The sequence below is a fragment of the Leptonychotes weddellii genome, chromosome 5 (assembly GCF_054177405.1).
Source record: "Leptonychotes weddellii isolate Sample4059 chromosome 5, ASM5417740v2, whole genome shotgun sequence".
Classification (NCBI taxonomy): Eukaryota; Metazoa; Chordata; class Mammalia; order Carnivora; family Phocidae; genus Leptonychotes; species Leptonychotes weddellii.
Genome location: NC_138373.1, coordinates 8352085 through 8371327, shown reverse-complemented (window position 1 = coordinate 8371327; position 19243 = coordinate 8352085). Strand labels below are relative to the sequence as shown.

The 19243-nt window shown below is 48.6% G+C and overlaps 1 protein-coding gene across 3 annotated transcripts in view; it reads left to right on the top strand.

The window, feature by feature from the left end:
• The first annotated feature begins 1006 nt into the window (after positions 1-1006).
• The window catches only part of POR (cytochrome p450 oxidoreductase), a 57665-nt gene continuing 39428 nt past the window's right edge, over positions 1007-19243 (top strand). Inside the window, exon 1 of one of the 3 annotated variants that reach the window (XM_081819493.1) lies at positions 1007-1105. The gene's annotated coding sequence lies outside the window, so the exon portion shown is untranslated. Of the gene's footprint in view, positions 1106-1415; positions 1549-1895; positions 2037-19243 lie in introns of those variants that run through there. The other 2 variants (XM_081819492.1, XM_081819494.1) reach the window with 2 other exon arrangements.

Below are 19243 nucleotides of genomic sequence, written 5' to 3'. Positions count from 1 at the left end.
CCTACCTTTTTTTTTCCCAGCGGGCTAATGAGAGTGTTATTTTGGGGAGGATGGGTATAGGGTCAGGAAGGTAGGGCAGTGAGCAGAGAAGAATATGAAGAAGTTTCCCTGGCAGTGGGTGTAGAAGAAACTGGAGTGACATGCACAGTCAGGAATTGCTGAGATCATCCAGGTGAGAGGTGAACCCAGGGAGGCCTGAACTAGGGCAGAGGCAGCAGATAAGGTAAGAAGTGGGGAGAGGGTCCTGGAAATAGAATCCATAGGACTCAGTTACTGGTTCAGTGGGGAAAAGCAAAAAAAAAGATGCCTGTTCCTGCCTGGGTGATCTTTTATTAGCAGAGAGAACTCAGTGTTGTAATTTCTAGCCTCACAGAAGCAAGGTACAAGGATTCAGAATCAAAGACTGAAGATTCCCTGGGACACCCCCAGAAGATGTTCAACAGGGTGTTGGGAAGGTGGGAGGGAGTATCAGAGATTGGAGGAGGAATTCCCCACTGCTCTCTTGGGGGCCAAGTGAAGGAGTTACACATTCTGTTCCTTGGCTGGACAGGGTGCACCCCGCCCTGAGGGCGATGGCATTCATCTCATCTGTTGGAGGGACTGGTTCCTGACAGACTGGACCTGGAAGTCTAGAACTGGGGCCACAGGAATAATCGTCTCTTTACACAGGGCTTTACTATTTTCAAAGTATTGGTTGTTGGTTGGTTGGTCCTGTTTTTAAAGATGGAGAATGGGCTCTGAAGGCAGGGAGTTGCCCACTGTTCGAAAGGAATTCGCAACAGAGCACTTAGGACTACTCCTACTACTAATAGCAATGACTTCCATTTCTAGAGCACTTACTACTGCACTGAGTTAAATCCCTTAGGAACACGAGTAATACTGCCTGATCCTCCTGACCCTATAAAGTAAGAACGACAGCAGGAGGCAGAGGTGGGACTCAAACCCACCACCCAGGCAGCCAGACATTTCACGCCCGAGGGCCCTCCGCCCCCTCCCCGCCTCTTCGGTCCAGTCCGCGCCCCCTGCCTGGTCACTTCCCGTCCTCCGCCCCAAGCAGGTCCGCATTCTGGTCCCGGCCCTCTGCGGTCAGGTCGCCCCGACCCGGGTAAGCGCACTGGGCGGTGGAAGAGAGAAAGCGCGAACAGACGCGAGCGGCAGCCGGCGGCAGCAGGCCAGGCCCCGCGGCGCACAGCCATGGCCCCGCGGTGACCCACGAGGCGGGCCGGCTGGGGCAGGGGCAGCGCGACCGGCAGCAGCAGGGACGGTAGCGCCGAGGCCACAGCCTCACGCGGAACGCGGGGCGAGGCTCCAGGGCCCAGCCGCGGGGCGGGGCCGCTGAGGGGGCGTGGCCGTGCCGGGCCGTACCAAGAGCTCGGATTCGCCGGGGGGGAGGGAGGCTGGCCCCAAGAGCGCGCGGCTTGGTTGGGCGGGGCGGTGCCCCCGACGGCCACGCCTCCACCCCCGCGGCCGGCGCGGGCGGTGGTAGCGTCTCAGTGGTGCGGGCCTGCGTCCTGCTCAGGTGGCTGCAGTGTAGCCGGGCCGCCCGTGGTAAGTGCGCGCGGTCGTGGTCGCGGGCTTGCGAGGTCAGGGCGCCGGGGTTCAGGGTGCCGGGGTCCGGGGCCCGACGGCTTTCGGCCGCTTCGGCTGCCCTGACCCTCGGCGCTGGGGCGGGCTCTCGGGCCGGGTCGCTGCGTGTCTCAACCGACGCTCGCGCGGGAAGTGCGGCTGGCTTCCTCGCTGGTGCTTCCCGGGGCGGCCTTTCCCCTCGAGCTGACCTCTCGCGGCGCCTTGAGGGTCGTGGTTTCCGCGGCCCAGGGCGCCCGATGGACCCCACGGCCGAGGGCCGAGTCTTGGCGTCAGAGGGCTCGGGCTCCAGTCTCCGCGCCGCCATCCTCAGCTAAGCCACTTTTCCTCTCAGAGACTCAGTTTCCCCGTCTGTACAATGGGCCTCAGGAGGAGGGCAGTTATTGAGGTAACTCACGTAGGAGACGCTCGATGAATGCGACTGGGACCCGAATCTGACCCTGCAGCATCAGGTGGGCTCAATCGAGGGCTCCGGGGAGCCTGCCAGCCCCGCCTCTCCTGAGAATCGCTCTGGGTGCGGGTAAGGGCATCCCTGGGGGGCAGTGCTCCTCCCGGGCACGTGTCTCGGTGGCAGCTGCGACACATCTTTGCCGGGCTCTGCTGGGCAGCCGTGACACCCTTAGCCATGACACCCTTAGTAACTGGGTAAGAGGTCGAGGTCTCCTGGGAGGCGAGGGGGCTGCAGGGAACTTGACCTCGACTTTTTGCTTACATTTCTCAAGACCGTTGTGTAAGCTAGTGAACGGTACTGAAGAGTTTGGGTCCACTTCGGAGAACGTGGCTGCCTCCTTTTCTTAGACCCATAAAGTACAGTCTTCCCTCTGAGCTTGGCCAAACTGGAGAATAGTGGTAGCGCCAAGGGAGACTGGGCTGGAGTGGGTAGTTCTGGTTTGAATCTTGGCCCCTTGACGGGACACTTAACTTCTTGGAGCCTTTGTTTCCTCCTCAAGGAGTACAGATGGTGATACAGCCCACTCTGCCACCCACACAGGGTTGCGGTTCTGAGGCTCAAAAGAGAGGGTCTTGGTCTTGGAGGGTGACATTGAGAATTGTAGTATTCCGTACTCGCGGAACAGTTAACTAACCGTCTGGGATCCAGTGTCCCTACTGTGCAGTGCTGTAATTCCATAGGCCCTCTCATTTGGGGACAGGACCTTGATTAACTACTTCCAAGTTCCGCCTGTACAGATCCCCTCTGAGTGGTTGTGGGGTTGGCTTGATCAGGAAAACAGTCCAAAAGTCCCAGTTGGTAGAGCAGCAAACTCAGAAGGGATCGCTTTCTTTTCTCTGTGTCCTTCTAAGGAGGTCTTCTTTTCTTTTTGAGAGAATGGGCAGTTCTTGAGCTTCTCATGATTTTCTTAGCAGCTGAGATGAGAAACTGTGTCATCGGGCAGAGAGCTTAATCATTGTCTCAATTGTCCAAAAAACAGGGCTGCATTTCAGAGAATGGAGTGTTAGCTTCCAGTTGTGTTGAGGTGTTGAAAACTTTCAGGGGTGGGGGTCTTAATTCTCCAAAATTCTTCATGTCTAGCACTTGGAAAAAGAGCAGATAGGTTTGAGATGCAGGGAACCCCAGGGATATACTTCAGCACCTGAAAACAGGGTTGAACTCAGCTGACATGAGTAAGGCAGGTGAATACTTCTGGGTGGTACGAGTTTGTAAATGGCCACAGGATTTGTTGGTTGTCTGGCAAACCTGAAATTTTAGGATCTGCCAGTGACTCCCTTAACCCCTTGAAAATCAGGATCTGAGTTAGGTAAGTCCACCTGTGTTCAGGAGAGTATTTGGAATCAGAACTGCTTGGCACATCTAGAACATTTATTGGCTAGACCCATGGAACATTTCAGGTTAATAAGAATTTAGCTCTTAAGCAGTTTTCATTCCCCCCCACCCATGGAACCTTCCATGGTTCCAGAGAGCCCAGCTGCCCCTGCAGCATTTCTGCTTCCTTGTGTTTTAGGAAGGAGCAAAGTGCAGGATGGGGGGAGGAGGGGTCCAGGAACCTGACTTCCAGCTCAGGCACTAGCACCATGTGCCTTTTGGCAAACCACCCCAGGCCTGTGGGCCTCGTTTAGTGCTTTGGGATTTAACTTATATGTCAGATTCATTTAAAAATTAAAATCAGAAAAAAATGAAATGGAGAAATGGCTGTTTTTATAAAAATGTGTTTTTTTTCTGTTTCTAGAAATATTAAGTGCTCATTATTTAAAAAAAATAAAACTATTAAGAAATATACAGTGTAGTTAGTGAGCATCCCTCATAGCCTTATATGGAGATTAAAAAAAAAAATCACTGCTAGTGGTATAGTATACGTTCTCCAGATATTTTTTCACATATAAAAACATTTATTATCTAATTTTTTTTTACTTAAAACAACAGAAATGTGCTACTATTTAATTTTACTATAAATTTCAAACACAAAGTCATGCTGTCAGTCATACTGTTTTTGAGGCTTGCTTTTAGTTACTTACCATGATATATCACTGTGTAAAGCTCTACCTCATTCTTTTTTTCTACTTCATTCTTTTTTAAAACCGCATTCTTTTTAAAAATGACGGAATATTCCAGTAATTGGTATTATTGAAAAAAATGTGTTTTTTGTAGCTTTTTGCTCTTACGAGATCTTCAGCAGTGAATAGCCTTTGTTCTTTATCTTTGTATGATTGGGCAAATATTTTTGCATTATGAACTCCTAGAAGAGCTGGATCAATGTTCATGAACTTTTCAATGTACTCATTTAACAGATACTGAGTACTACATGCCAGGCACTATTTAGCTGTTGGAGTTACTTAGTAGTCAACAAAACAAACAAATCCTCCGTGGATCTAATCTCTTCCTGGGGGCAAACAACACACATGATTTGTCAAATGATGATAAATACTTTGAGATATAACTTTTTGTTATATATCAGGTTCATTTAAAAATTAAAATCCGCAAAAAAGTGAAATGGAGAAATGACTTTTTATAAGAAGGTATTTTTTCTGTTTACAAAAAAACTAAGTGTTCCTTACTTTAAAAAAAGACTCTTACAGAAATATGTAATATAGACAGTGAATGTCCTTCAGAGCCTTCCACTAAGACATTTCCTTTACTGAGAAAAATAATACAAAGGGGTGTGTGTGTGTGTATAGAAATGGTGTGACTTTCAGTATCACTGGGTATTAAACTTCCCTCCAAAAACATTCCCTTGTTATGTTCCCACCAGCAGAGACTCATGTTTTTAAATTCAGAATTCTCAGGTCGGTTGTGAAGATGGGCTACTAATGGCAGAGATGCTTTTATTTAGACCCACTTACATTTCTAGCATCTGTGCTAAGTTTGTATTTTGTATGCACAACATTGTGTGTGTGTGTGTGTGTGTGTGTTTTAATTCCTGTGATGACTCCAAAAGGCTAGTTTTCATACCCACTTCACAGCTGGGGGTAGGGGGCGCATCTCAGAGATGCAATCATTTGCTCAAGGCTCAGGGTGAAGCTGAGGCCTCACCCAGGACCGTCTGCTTCCAGAGCCCCCGCCTTCCTTTTGTGCTGTGTGATTCCTCCTTGCTTCCAATACTAAAGCACCAATAAGTATGTCTGTCTTTTTTAATTAAAAAAAATTTTTTTTGGTGTGGGGGCCCTGGGTGGCTCAGTTGGTTAAGCGTCCGCCTCTTGATCTCAGCTCAGCTCTTGATCTCAGGGTCGTGAGTTTGGACCCCGCTTTGGGCTCTGCGCTGGGTGTGGAGCCTGCTTAAAATCCTCTCTCCCTCTCCCTCTGCCCCCCACACCCCGCCTCACACTCTCTCTGAAAGAAAAAAAAGAAAAGGATGGTTACCATAAAAAGCCATATGTAAATATTGTCCTCGGATGCAGGGAGGTGAATTGGGAGGGTGTGCAAGGAGAGCATACTCTCCCGGCTTAGGTGCCCCTAAGTATGTCTGTCTTGTATGTCTCACTGTACATTTCATTATAGTGTAAGAAACATAAATGAAATGAGTATCTTGGGGAGATAGGTAATGCCAGTCCTCTATTATTATTATATAGGCTACAGAACAAAGCTGCTTTTTCTGTGCAGTTTTGTTGTCTGGCATTTGATAGAAATGTAGACTCACCAGGCAGGTGGGGAGAGGCTCCTGGGGCAGAGGTAGCTTACCGGCTTATACAGGCGTTGGCCCACGCCAGGCCTTCTGTCTTTAGCCATGAAGTGGGAAAAAGAATCCTGCTTCACCTGCCTCCTGGGACAGTTCCAAAGGTGTTTATTTTTCAGCAGTTAATTCTTCCCATTCTTTTTTTTTTTAATTTTTTTTTATTTTTTAAAGATTTTATTTATTTATTTGACAGAGAGACACAGCGAGAGAGGGAACACAAGCAGGGGGAGTGGGAGAGGGAGAAGCAGGCTCCCCGCAGAGCAGGGAGCCCGATGCGGGACTCGATCCCAGGACCCTGGGATCATGACCTGAGCTGAAGGCAGTCGCTTAACCAACTGAGCCACCCAGGCGCCCCTTCCCATTCTTGGCAGTGTTTCCATCCCTGTGGAATGACACTTCAAAAACCTATCTTTGGCCCTCAGGGTCCAAGCTTCTATGTTTAGGACTCGGTTCAGGTACTTGGGAATTCTGACATGGCGGGGAACCAACATAAACAGTTATGGCGGAGTGTGTGGGGTTCGTTCTTGAGATAATGCATGTGAAGTGCTCGTCTTTGGTGCTGAGCCCACCGTGTGCACTCAGGGGAGCACTCAGGTTGAGCTGCCTTTATTTGGGGGTCATGCCAGCCTCCACAGAAGAAGTGACATTTGATTTGGGTCTTGAAGGGTAGGTAGGAATTCACTGAGCCCACCAAGGCACACCTCCCCCCGGGGGGTGTAGGGTGTATGGGGTGTAGGGTGTAGGTTGCATGAGGCGAGGAAGCAATCGGGGCTTCTCTGAAGGAGTCTTGTGAACCATGCTAAGTGATGGGAAGGCTTTTAATTATTTACTTATTTATTTAATATTTATTTTATTTTAGAGAGAGAGAGAACATGAGCAGGAGGGGCAGTGGGAGAGGGAGAGAGAATCTTAAGCAGTTTCCACACTCAGTGTGGAGCCTGAGTTGGGGCTCCATCTCACCACTCTGAGATCATGCGACCTGAGCCAAAATCAAGAGCTGGACGCTTCACTGACTGAGCCTCCCAGGTGGGAAGGCTTTTCAATAGGTCGATGACGTGACTGGCACAGAGCAGCGTATTCTTGTATTGGCTTTTCGGAGTTTCTTACTGTTAGTATCCTCCTTTCTGGGTGAATTCATCATTTGGGAATCTTACTCTGCTTCAATCTGTATCCTACTGTTTCAGCGTTCTGCATCCTCAAGGTGTTTTTCCTTCTCCCAGCCCCCTCCCCAGGTGAGGTGTTTACGTTAGTTGTGTGGTGTACCTGTCGGGATGCGTGCGTGTGTGTGTGTGAAGGTGGTGGAGGAGTCCCATGGGGCAAACCATGGCTCTTTGAAGGCTGGTCTGTTGGTTGGGTCCCCTGGAGCCGAATTCATCAGCTGGTTATGCCTGATGCTGGTTGGTGTGGCAAGTCGGTTAACACTGGAGTAGGTTGTGAACAAAGCACCTGGGGGACCCAGTCCTTCTTCTGGGTGTCTTGTGGAGAAAACTGCTGATGTGGGGGTCTTGTTTCATTTATAAAGAGGTGACTGTGGTGGGGGAAATCTCCTTTAATTGGGGTGCTGGAGGGGAGAGGCATTCTGATCTTTGCTCAGCGTCTGTACACAGAGAATCAGACACACACAGCTCAGAGAATCAGACCCATGCCTCCCAGAAACGAATCAGTTTCAAGGCCAAACTGGACTATAGTGGTGGGCCAAACGGTGGTGTCATCAGCCATGGATTGTTTCTCAGAGAATTGGATTCTTTAAGAGATCCTATGGTAGGGAAATAGAATGGAAAAAGTTGGCTTTTGTTACCTGGTTGTACTCACAGAGAAAGATGGACTCTGTGGGGTGTGCCCTCTGATGTGTGACTTATGTAATTTGCTTCTGGGTGAAATTTATGAATTATGTTTAGTCATTTTTTTTATCTCCCCTCATTTTATCTTCAGTGCCTTTTCCTATAACCGCCCCCCCCCGCCCCGCATTTACCAAGCTCTGCCTTCCACATGACCTGTTCCTTTGGTGCTCATGTAACAGCACTGTGACCTTGTGGTACTTCGATCCTCGGTAGCACACAACATCATTGCATTGGGTAGGCTGGGTCTGTACAAAGGTTTGAAGGCTGGGTAGGAACATGTGAACTTGTGCTCACCTCTGAATTCAGAGGTGTTGACTCTATCCGTAGGTCACCTGGGGTCGGTTTCCAACACTGCAAACAGGGATGGTGGTTCTTGAATACACGGGAGAACCCATCAGCCAATTGTGCCCGGCTTCTTCTAGGGGTAGGGTTTAGATTGGGACACATTCCAGGCATCAGCAAGTTTTCCCATCCGGATTTGCAGTCCAATGAGGAACAGCATTTGTTGGTTTCAGTTAAGGGTTTCAGAACCTTTGTGATTGTTTAAGAAACCGAACAGTGTCATGTGGACAGGTTGGGCGCAGGGCTTTATGTAATATGATTCGCAAACTCTAAAAAGTCGGTTAGCATGGCAACAGAGATGAAACCTCCCATCCCACCTGCGGGAACCCTCCCCCGCTGTCCCCTCCCGCCCCAGCTCCTCGCCAGTAATGTCTCTCCCTGTTAGTGACCTCAGGGTCTTCCTGGTCCCTCGTGCTCTAAAGACAAAAGACCGGTTGGCCTCTGCCTTCCTCTTCATTCTGGGTTTCCACCACCATGCAGTCCTGTCCGTTTTCCGTCTTTGGCTCGCTCTCTCCTGCCCTGCTGTGGTGTTATTGTAGCCCCTTCATTTTCTGCCGCGCTCACCCCTAATTGGCCCCCCTGAGTCCATAATTCCTTCCCACTCCTCCCACTGCTTCTCAAGATCCATCCACGCTGGATTGATCACCCTTCCTTTGCTCAAAGATTGATGTCGCTGTCAGATTGTTTGCTGATTTTCCCTTCCTCCCCCGTCTGCCCCCCCCCAAAGGATACGGAAGTGGCTGGTAATAGAAGGAGCCTAATCCTCCCTCCCCCTAATGGCAGTATGGTTGGAACAGAATGTGAATTCATTGGGAACAGGGAACCTCCCCATCATTGCCACAAGAGTAAGCCAGTGCATGGTACCAGGCCAGTCATAAGGTGGGCACTCACTGGATGCTAACTGGCTGAACAGGGGAGAGAATGGGCGAATGAGTGATTATGACTTCTCTCTCCATAGTCTCTTGCTTCCTCCTGCATATGGACTGAGCCCAGATGTCAATGTTGGGTCTGATCTGTGTCTTTCAAGATTACTCTGAGGTGCAATATGAATTTTTGGGAGGATTTTAGTTTTCCATCTAGGTATGACAATTGAAATGTCTCAAGTTCCTCCTGCAGTTACTAGTTTATTCAATAATTCAGTAATGAATCATTTTATAATTGAAAAAGAGAAGGAACTTGGGTATCTCCCCCATAGTATTCTAAGTCTCTCTACATACTTCCAAATCATTACCTGGAGGCCAAAAACCTGAATCAATGTGTTTACTTAAAAAATGCTACTGAAATTAATAAGAGGGTTCTAGTGTAACCTTTGAGTGTCTGTTGTATGTCAGGTCCCGTGCTGGGTATTTTGTGTCTCATGTAGTCATCAGAACACCGTGAGGGTGGTCAGTGATGGGCCCGAGGCTGAGTGATCATGTGCCTAGGGTCCCATTGTGTGGAGGTAGCTATCTGGGGTTTGAACCAAGGTCTGTCTACCTACAAGACCCATGTTCTTTCATGGCCCAACTGGGTTTTAAGTTAGTTGAATTCCAAGGCCAACACACTCCTCAGCCAAACCCCAAACCAAGGAAATAACTAAAAGCTGAGAGCCTAGTAATTGAGAGGACCCTGGGAGGCAGGTAATCGTATGATAAGGCAGTCAAGGGCAGCTGTTGGATTAAGCACAAAACTCAGTTCAGAGCTTCCTAGAAGGCAAGCCAAAGAAGGATGGGATTGAACAGCAAGCATTATTGGGAAAAGGAAGCAGGTCAGTTTAGCACGAGAAGCACTTTTCTCTGGGCCTTTATCCGGGGCTTATTGAATAAGGCAGTGGGCAGCAACTTCCATGCCTAGCAGGTGTTTGTAGACCACCTGTGAGTACCAGGCCCTCTTAGAGGTGCTGGGACTGCACTTGTGTGTGGACAGGACCAACACTTCCATCACCCCCAAAGAAAACCTCGTACCCATCAGCAGTCACTCCGCATTCCTGATGGTGGCTCAGGCCCCCGGCAGAGGGAATGTTCCATACAACAGAGGAGCATGGCCCACAGGGAGCGCTTCCTGGGACCCGCTTGGGTAAGTGCAGAGAACTTCAGTCTCTATTGTAATACTGCATGGGCAGACCTTTGGGGGAATGGGAGCAAGAGAAGACTCTTGGCGGGATGTATTCCTGCAGGCAGAGGGGGAAAGCAGGAGAACCTGGGAGAGTGGGTGGGGAGAGTCCCTTTGCCAGAGGTTGGGAGGCAGGCAGGTCACAGTGGAGGTCATGAGGCTCTTAGCACATTCCACGTGCAGCGTCCTGCCATTTTGCTGGGAAAGTTGAAAGGCCTGGCTTGGCTTCTTCACCTTAGTGAGTGACCATAGCAGAGCCAAGAGGTGTCAGAAGGCTGTACTGATCCCGTTCCAGTGCTCCCGGCTGAAGGGCCAGCAGGCTGTACCTTTAAGTGCGGAGTGATGACTTTGGCCCGGGATATTGTGTTGATTTAGCCATTCGGCAGCTGTCAGCCAAGTGCCTGTGCGAGGCCTCCTGAGCACCGGGGGCTCAGAGACTCAAGGAGCTCCTGCCCCACACCGGCCTCTCCCGCATCTCCAGGGGTGGCTTAATTTTGAGCAGCACCGTCACCCGATGGTACCACTGGGATGTTAACTGCCAGACGCACCCCAGGTCATTCAGCGAAGCAACTTCGAGCTATAACTTTGCCCTGTTCCGTAAAGGTTTTGCAGGGCAAAGAAATGGAGGAGAGGGTGGTTCTGATGCCCGCTGGTCTGGGTTTGAAGCCTGACTCTACCGCTTATCCGTTCCCTGCCTTTGGACAAGGTGCTTTATCCTCTGTGGTGATTACAGTTCCCGTACCCCAGAGAGTTGTTGTAAGGATGAAATGAAATGGGAGAACGTCCTATTTCAGGGGCTTAATACATGTTAATTGTTACTACAGGTAGTATTTAGATATAAATAGACGAGGCAAATAGAAAGTGATGGTGGGGGACCTAGGGTTATGGATAGTGTGTGGCTGCTAATGGTGCTTGGAGTTTGTCCAGAGGTTCCCGATGTCCAGAGAAAGAGGGGAAGACAAATCAGGAACGCGGAGTGACTGCTGATGGGTACGAGGTTTTCTTTGGGGGTGATGGAAGTGTTCATGAATTAGATAGCAGTGGTGAGCGCACAGTGTGGGTGAACCACTGAGTTGTGTGCTCTAAAGTGATGAATATTATGGTACGTGAATTAGATCTCCATTTTTAAAAATCCAGTTACTAGGCCACAAGTCCTTGGGGCGCCTGGGTGGCTCACTTGGTTAAGCGTCCAACTCTTGGTTTTGGCTCAGGTTGTGATCTCAGAGTCCTGGGATCGAGTCCCGAGTCAGGCTCTGCGCTAAGCAGGGAGTCGGCTTGAGATTCTCCCCCTCTGCACCTTCCCCCGCTCACACCTTCTCTCTCTCAGATGTATAAAAAAAAAAAAAGGCCACGAGTCCTTGAGCCGCTGGACTCGCGCTGGCTCTGCCCCCGGCTGCCCGTCACCTCAGGCGGGTTGTGCGCACCTGCAGCAGACATGTGCACGGCTCACCACGTGTCTCTGAGCTTGCCTGCATTTCTTAGCCCTCTTGAGAGGGGGTGACGTGTGTCGCTTCCAGCCTGAAGCATTGAAGAACGGGGGCTGATCCCTCTCACAGGCTTCCTCCCATCACAGCAACCTGGAATTTATCCATTGAGGTCGTGGAGTCACATGGACAGAGCGGCTTGCCCTACTGAGTCCCCTTATGGGAGCCAAGAGCCGAGCAGAGTCACCTGGCCTTCGCCAGACATTGCGTCACGTTAGGCGGTGAGCTCCTCCTTGGGGTGTGTGTGGGGGTCAGAGGAAGACACCTTTTCCCAGTCCGGTGGCCTAGAGAAATGTCCTCCCTGCCCCTCCCCTAGGTGTGTCGTGTGATGTGGGTCGCCTCTTTCCCAGCAGGAAGCCACAGCAGTGCAGTGGGAGCCGTGGCTTTCGCAACCCGTGCGGGGGCAGCTGCCTGTGGCCAAGTACGCAGCAGCTGTCCTGGCAACATCTGTCAGAGGGCGGCCTCAACTGCCAGCCCCAGGAACACTTCGCGTGACCCAGTATCCCAGGTGACGGCACAGTGTAACGTCAGCCCAGCACCAGAGGATTTTGTGTTTCACCCTCAAAGAGAATGTGGTCGGGGCAGTAAGAAACCATTATTAGCTAATGGTTTAGTGCTGACAAGCAGTCTTATAAATGGTCTGATCATCGTGGGTGCTTTTATAGACACCACAGGGTGGTCCTCTAGCATCTGATTATTACGGACTTGCTCATGTTGTTGTGAGTTTTTAATAACCCTTTCCCCCAGATCTTGTGGCTTAAAAGCATGGCATGAGTCCACAGACACAGATCACGGAAATGACCTCGGTACACATTTGATCTGATGCGCAGCATGGCCGAATGTCAAGGTGAAGCACGGGCGGAGCGGGGGGTTCCACACAGTGCCATCTGAGGCCTCAGCCCCATGGCAGTCTCACCTGACCTCTTGTTAATATTGGCCTCCCGGGAAGGGGATGCCCACGTCCCCGTCACAGTCTGCCATCAGAACCCTGGCTTCCTGTCCTCTCGTAGGCAGGATGATGGGTTGTGAAGCCGCTTGGCGGACAAAAAGAAAGCCTACTGCCTGCTCTGGATGTGGAGCTGTTGCCCAGAGCAGCCTTACGTGGCTACCTGGTCCTCGCTGCCCTAGCGCACTCAGGTTTTGCTGAATGGCACAGCCTACTGCTGGCCGAACCTAGGGTGACCCAGCGTGGGACCTCACTGGGACCACTGTGAGCCAGGAGTTGGACCACCCCCGGGATCATGACCTGAGCTGAAGGCAGACAACGTCACCAACTGAGCCACCCATGCGCCCCCAAGCCATACCTCTTGATCCTAAGTTGTTCTTGATCAGGTGAGAGAAGGAGATGGGGAAGGAAGGAACTTTCCTACAAGGCAGGTGCTGCTTCCTGCCGTCACTGAGCATGCGTAGGAAGGAGCAGGGGCAGATTTTATGAAGGAAGTGGCACGTGAGTTCGTCGTTGAAGACACAGCTTTGGTGGCTACTATAGAAAAGGGAAGAACATTCTTAGGAGGAAGAACAGTGAAGAAAGAAGAGGCAGTAGTGTGAAAGATGTGTCTAGGGAAGCTGATGGGAAGACCTTGCAGGAAGGATGCCGCTGGGTTATTTTTAAAAATTTTTTATTTTTAACCAATTTTTGACTTACAGAGAAGTTGCCAAAACGGTGCAAAATGAGTTTCCTTATATTTTTCACCCAGCTTCCCTTGGTGTTAATATCTTATAAATTTATAATACAGTTACCAAGACTAGGAAATTAACATTGGTATGGTATTATTAACTATAAACCTAGGGTGGGCAAACTTTTTTTTTTAAAGATTTTATTTACTTGAGAGAGAGAGTGAACGAGAGAAGGAGTGTGGGGAGGGGCAGAAGCAGACTCCCCGAGGTCCGGGATCATGACCTGAGCCACCCAGGCACCCCCGGACAAACTTTTTCCGTAAAGAGCCAGGAAGTAAATACTTTAGGTTTCGTGGGTTGTAAGATGTCTGTCACAAGTCCCCAACTCTGGTGTTTTAGCAAGAAAGCAGTTGTAGGTCATCTGTAAATGATTGAGCATGACTATTCTAATAAAACTTTATTTTCAAAAATAGTCTGCAGCCTGAGTCAATGCTTGACCATAATTTGCCAACCCCTGAACTAAACAACATCCCTTATTAAAATTTTACTAGTTGTTTTTCCACTAACGTCTTCCATCTGTCCTGGGGTCCTGTCCAAGATCCTGCCTTGCACGTAGTTGTCATGCCTCTGTAGTCTCTTCCCATCTCTGACAGTTCCTTCGCCTGTCCTAGCTTTGTTACCTTATAGAACCCACCCCAGTTGGGGTTTGACCAATGTTTTCTTTTGTTTGGAGGGAGGTAATGCATCTGTGGCAAGAAAACCACCAAGATGGTGCTGTGTCCTTCTGAGTACATTGTCTCAGGGGGCTCATTACTAGTGACGTCTACCGTGATTTCTTGGTTGGGTTGGTGTCTGCAAAGCTACTATTTTCCTCTTTGTAGTTAATAAGTATCTTGGGAGAGAGAACTTTGAGACCGTGCAAATCCTGTTTCTCCCGGGACTTTTGCCCACTAATTTTAGCACATCTACTGGTAGGTCTCGTCTGCAATAATTCTTACTGGGGATCTGTCTAATGGCAATTCCCTATTTCCCTCTTTCCTCCTATATTTATTAGTTGGAATCTTGTGAGGAAGAGCTGTGCCTTCTCTCCTATTGCTTTATTTATTTGATTATTTATATCACTATGGAGTCATGGGTATTTATTTATTCTACTGTTCAAAACCCAGTACTAGCGGTGAACAATTCAAAGAGGAAAAATTGAGGAAACAATCCCATTTACAGTAGCATCAAAAAGAATCAAATACTTGGAAATAAATTTAAACAAGGAGGTGGAAGACTTTTCCACGGGAAACTACAAAACGTTGCTGGAAGAAAATAAAAAAAACTTAAATAAATGGAAAGACATTTTGTGTTCATGGACCAGAAGTCTTAATATCATTAAAATGGCATTACATCCCCTGCCCCCAAAACAGAACACAAATTCAGTGCAATCTCTATCAAAATCTTCATGGCTTTTTATGCAGAAATGGAGAAGCTGATCCTAAAATTCCTACGGAATTTCGAGGAACTTCAGATGGCCAGTCTTGAGGATGAAGAACAAAATGGGAAGACTCATACTTCCTGATTTCAAAACCCACCAGAAAGCTACAGTAATTAAGGCAATGTGGTGCTATTATAAGGACAGACCTATAGGTCAATGGAATAGAATTGAAATCCAGAACCTAATTCATACATATATGGTTAAGTGATTTTTGACAAGAGTACCAAGGCCATTCGATAAAGGGAAATAGTCTTTTCAACAAATGGTGCTGGGACCACTAGATATCCACATACAACAAGAATGAAGCTGGATACTTTATACCATATACAAAAATCAACTCAAGGTGGATCAAAGACCTAAACAAATGTCAGAGATATAGGGCGCCTGGGTGGCTCAGTTGGTTAAGCGACTGCCTTCGGCTCAGGTCATGATCCTGGAGTCCCAGGATCGAGTCCCGCATCGGGCTCCCTGCTCGGCAGGGAGTCTGCTTCTCCCTCTCCCACTCCCCGTTTGTGTCCCCTCTCTCGCTGTGTCTTTCTCTGTCAAATAAATAAATAAAAAAAATCTTTAAAAAAAAAAAATGTCAGAGATATAAAACTCTTAGGAGAAAATATAGAGGAAAATCTTAATGACCTTGGACTTGGCAGTGGTTTCTCAGATATGACACCGGAATCATAGCAACAAAAGAAAAAGCAGATAAATTGGACTGTTTTGAACTGAATGTTTGTGTGCCCCTAATAGTCGTATGTTGAAATCCTAGCCCCTAATGTGATGGTATTAGGTAGGGCTTTGGCAAGGTAATTAGGTTATGAGGGTGGAACCCACATGAATGGGATTAGTGCCCTTATAAGAAGTCACAGGAGAGGGGGGTGCCTGGGTGGCTCAGTCGGTTAAGCAGCCGACTCTTGATTTTGCCTCCGGTCATGATCTCAGGGTCTTGGGATTGAGTCCCACATCAGGCTCCTGCTCAGTGGGGAGTCTGCTTGAGGATCCTCTCTTTCCCTCTGCCCTTCCCCCCACCCCCCTCTAAAAATACAGAAATCTTAAAAAAAAAAAGTGATGGGAGGGCTTGCTTCCTCTTTCTGCTTTCTCTCATGTGTGAATATGAGAAAGCAGCTATCTACAAGCCGGGCAGCAGGCTCTCACCAGACACTGGATCTACTGGTGCCTTGATCTGGATTCCCCAGCCTCCAGAACTGTGAGAAATAAATGTTTCTTGTTTAAGCTGTCTGGTCTAGGATATTTGTTAGAGCAGTCTGAGCTAAGACATGGACTTCATAAAAATTAAAAAACTTTGATGCATCAAAGGACCCTATCAAGAAAGTGAAAAGACAGCTCAAATAATGGGGAGAAGTATTTGCAAATCATATATCTGATAAGGTTCAAGTATCTAGCATATGTAAAGAACACTCATAACTCAACAACAAGAAAAAACAACCCAATTGAGAAATGAGCAAAGGACCTGAACAGATATTTTTCCAAAGAAGATACACAAATGGCCGCAAGCACATGAAAAATTCTCAGCATCATTTGTCGTTAGGGAAAGGCAGATCTAAATCACAGTGAGATACCACTTCACACCCACTGGCATGGCTATTTAAAACAAAAACTAACCAGAAAAAAATAAACTGATGTTGGTGGGAACATGGAGAAATTGGAACCCTCGTATGTTGCTGATGGGAATGGGAAGTGGTGCATCCGCTGGGGAAAACAGCGTGGCAGTTCCTCCATGCATTAAGCATAGCATGACCACATGACCCAGCAATTCCGCGTCCAGTTATCTACCCAGAGAATTGAGAACAGGCACTCACACAAAGGCTTGTACGTGAACGTAGCAGCATTATTTGTGATAGCCAAAAAGTGAAAACAACCCAAATTCCATCGTCTAATGAATGAGTAAGTCAAGTGTGGTAGATCCGTACGTCGGACTAGTAGTCAGCCGTAAACAGGAGTGAATGGCTGACACCTGCTACAATATGGTGAAGCTTGAACACGTGATGCTCAGTGAAAGAAGCCATTCACAAAGGACCTGCTGATCGTATGATTTCATTCATGTGAAATGTTTGTAATAAGGAAATTCACAGAGACAGGCAGTAGATGAGAGGTTGCCAGGGGCTGGGCGATGGGGATTGATTGCCTCCTGGGTACTGTGTTTCCTTTGGGGTGATGAACAACTTCTGTAACTAGGTGGTGGTGACGGTTATGCATCATTTAAAAAAAAATTTTTTAAAGATTTTATTTATTTGTCAGAAAGAGAGAGCACAAGCAGGGGGAGCAGCAGGCAGAGGGAGAAGCAGGCTTCCTGCTGAGCAGGGAGCCCCATGCAGACTCGATCCCAGGACCCTGGGATCATGACCTGAGCTGAAGGCAGACACTTAACCCACTGAGCCACCCAGGCATCCCAGTTGTACATCATTTTGAATGTACTCAATTCCACTAAACTCTACACTTTAAGATGGCAAATTTTAGGTTATGTGTATTTTGCCACAATAAAAAAAATACCGTAGAAATGAATTACACCCCCCCCATCCAAGAACATTATTTATTTGGGTGCTTAAATTGCTCTAGCTTTAGCCATCAGGACCTCCATTGAGATGTCTCCTGGTTCAAGCCCCGTGTTTCCTTGAGCTTTTCCTTAATTTACAGCACTAGAGACGTTCCAGGCTTATCTTTTGTTTTCCCATGCACCAGCCCTGGAACCAGCTAGTTCTTTAAGAAGCCCTGGTTCCTTTTATTGGAGAATGGTCTTTAGAAACCAAAATGTGGGTGCTCGGTGACAATGCTGATTTTCACTCTGATCTGTGCCAGAGAATAGGAATGGGAGGGACAGTAATCCAGCATTCTTTGTATGTCTGCAGTTTCCCCCATGTTACTCTCCCATAGCCCTGTTAGAGTTCTCCGCGGTGGTGATACTCCACTTTAAATAGGAAAGTGGCTGAGGGATGTTGAGATTTGCCCAAAGTCCTAAAACTATTAAGTGGCAGAGCAATTTTGAACTGGTGCTTTTCCCCCTAAAGCTGTGAGCCCACTTTCCCTTCAGGCCCTTCTGGACGCTCTTCCCCCCCACCTTTCTATGACCTGCCATTTTGTCCCTCCCTCGGTTGAGAAGCCCTCCCTAGCCACTTGGACTCACACCAGCCTCACCCAGCTGTGAACTGGCCCTGGCCATCTGTACTGTTCATTCTGGCAAGGAAATAACCACCACTTGTGTCTCTTCATGGGAGGGGCAGAGAACATTCCCTGACTTAGTTTGTCCTCGCTTATATGGCCAGCACAGTGCTGGGCACATAGCATACTTGATGGATGTGGAAGAGCCGCTCTTTAGTATGAGTGGGGTGTTTCACCTCAAGGCAGTTTTACCTTTGACCCTTGTCTTCTATGTCCTCAACCACCAGCGTGTCTGTGATACTTCACAGAATGTTTCCACAAGCATCATTGGTGCAAAAGCCAGGCAAGGACTGATAGCCCATCTCATTGGCCAAGCCTCGGTGAGGGGAAATGATTTACTAAGATGGTGGGAACCCCAAATTTGGGTCTCTGAACTCCCACCAAGTCCCACACCCTTTTCATCATGGCCCTCTGCCCGTTTGGCTACTAACACTGTTTTATAATCAAGTGGACTAGAGAGAAATCAGAGAAAGAAAACAGAGCTGGGGCTATTTTGCTCCCCTCAGTGTTACGGTCCCTTCTCTGTGAAACCACTTCTAGCTAGAAAAGTCATGATTTTGTTTTTTTTAATTATTATTTTTAAAGATTTTATTTATTTGAGACACAGAGAAAGAGCGCGTGCACAAGAAGGGGGAGGGGCAGAGGCAGAGGGAGAAGCAGGCTCCCTGCTGAGCCAGGAGCCCGATGTGGGGCTCGATCCCAGGACCCTGAGATCATGACCTGAGCTGAAGGCAGATGCTTAACCATCTGAGCCACCCAGGTGCCCTGAAAAGTCATGATTTTAGTAGTAGCTCAAATATGACTTTTGGAAAGTAACCTTGGTTTCCTTTGCTGTGACAGAAATAGAGGACTCCCAGAGTCAGTAGACGAGGCAGAAGGAGGGACTCCCTTTCTTTAGGGGATCCTGGAACGGGGGGCATTTGAAATTTTGACCTAATACTGTCATCGTGGAGGAATACATGAAAGGTAGGTAGGTTTTTGTTTTGTTTTGTCTTCCTGCTAAAATAATCCAGGCTATTCTTCACGCCAGAAGACAGGTGAAGTGGGATAAAGGTGGCCATCCGTTGCCATTCTGACTGGTGGAAGTTGGCAAAGACTGAGCTAACCTTGTCTACAGATGGTAGACCAACTGGGCCGGAGGGGCACTGGGCCTGGCAGGAGTTCAGGGTCCCAGCCTGCGAGGCCAGAAGGGCTGTTGCAGCACCTTTTAGAGTGACTGCAGGCCTTCTGGGCTCTTCTGTGCCTGCCCTCTGCCAGGCATTGTCTTCTGTCCCCCTCGCAGTAGCCTCTGGGGCCTTTGTCACCTCCCCGATCAAGGACAGTTGAAAGACGTTGCGTGGGAACTCACCCTGCTCCTGTTGGCCCCAGGGGTAGCAGTTGAAGGAGGGGAGCTGGTCCCTCCAGTTCCAGCTCAGCTGGAGGCAAATCTCTGGGCAAGCCCTCTGGTCTGGCAGAATTGGACAGATTCTGGGAGTTCTAGACCTCAGAACCCCAAGTTTAACTTTCCCC